We start from the raw sequence: 591 nt of genomic DNA, 5'->3' as shown, positions 1-591 counted from the left end.
GTGTGGGTTTTCTCGTGGTTCTCCCGTTTCTCTTACTTTCTTCATTCCACCATATCATTCATTTTCATCATAACGTCTGATTTACCTCACACAGCGTAACGAAGGACGTTAAACTGAAAGATTTCATAACGAAGTTTATGTTTGTAGTGGCTATATGGAAAAAAAAATGAAGTGAAATCTTGAAGTTTAACGTCCCACGCTTAGATCGGTTAGGCTAAAGGAGACGGTGATAATGAGAAAAATGGTGAGAGTGGGAGAATCCCGAGAAAACCCACAAGCATGGCGTTTGTCCACCACAAAGTCCACACGGCGCGACCTGGGATCGAACCAGGGACCCCAAGCATCGGAGGTGAACGCTCTACCACTAAGCCACCGCGCCCCTAATGGCTATATGGTTAACACACATAACAGACATCCAGATTCGATAGACACGGCCATTTTAATCCTGTTAGGTTAATAAAACTACATTTCAAGGACGCTAGGAGAAGGATTGAGGTGGGAGGTGAATGGACAGACTAACTATTAATTTAACATCTCATTTTTGAAACTACCTTTAACTTCTGTTATAAAATGATGTTTAATTTCTGTTAT

General features: G+C 41.5%; 1 non-coding gene across 1 annotated transcript; it reads right to left on the bottom strand.

Annotated features, from left to right (window-relative positions):
- Nucleotides 1–307: 307 nt before the first annotated feature.
- On the bottom strand, nt 308–379 carry TRNAR-CCG (transfer RNA arginine (anticodon CCG)). Its single transcript has one exon. It is a non-coding gene; the product is annotated as a tRNA-Arg (tRNA).
- Nucleotides 380–591: the final 212 nt, after the last annotated feature.

This window comes from Thermobia domestica, chromosome 18 (genome assembly GCF_964235325.1).
Source record: "Thermobia domestica chromosome 18, izTheDome1.hap1.1, whole genome shotgun sequence".
NCBI classification, from domain to species: Eukaryota; Metazoa; Arthropoda; class Insecta; order Zygentoma; family Lepismatidae; genus Thermobia; species Thermobia domestica.
The sequence above is the reverse complement of the archived record's forward strand: the minus strand, read 5'-3'. Positions and strand labels throughout refer to the sequence as shown.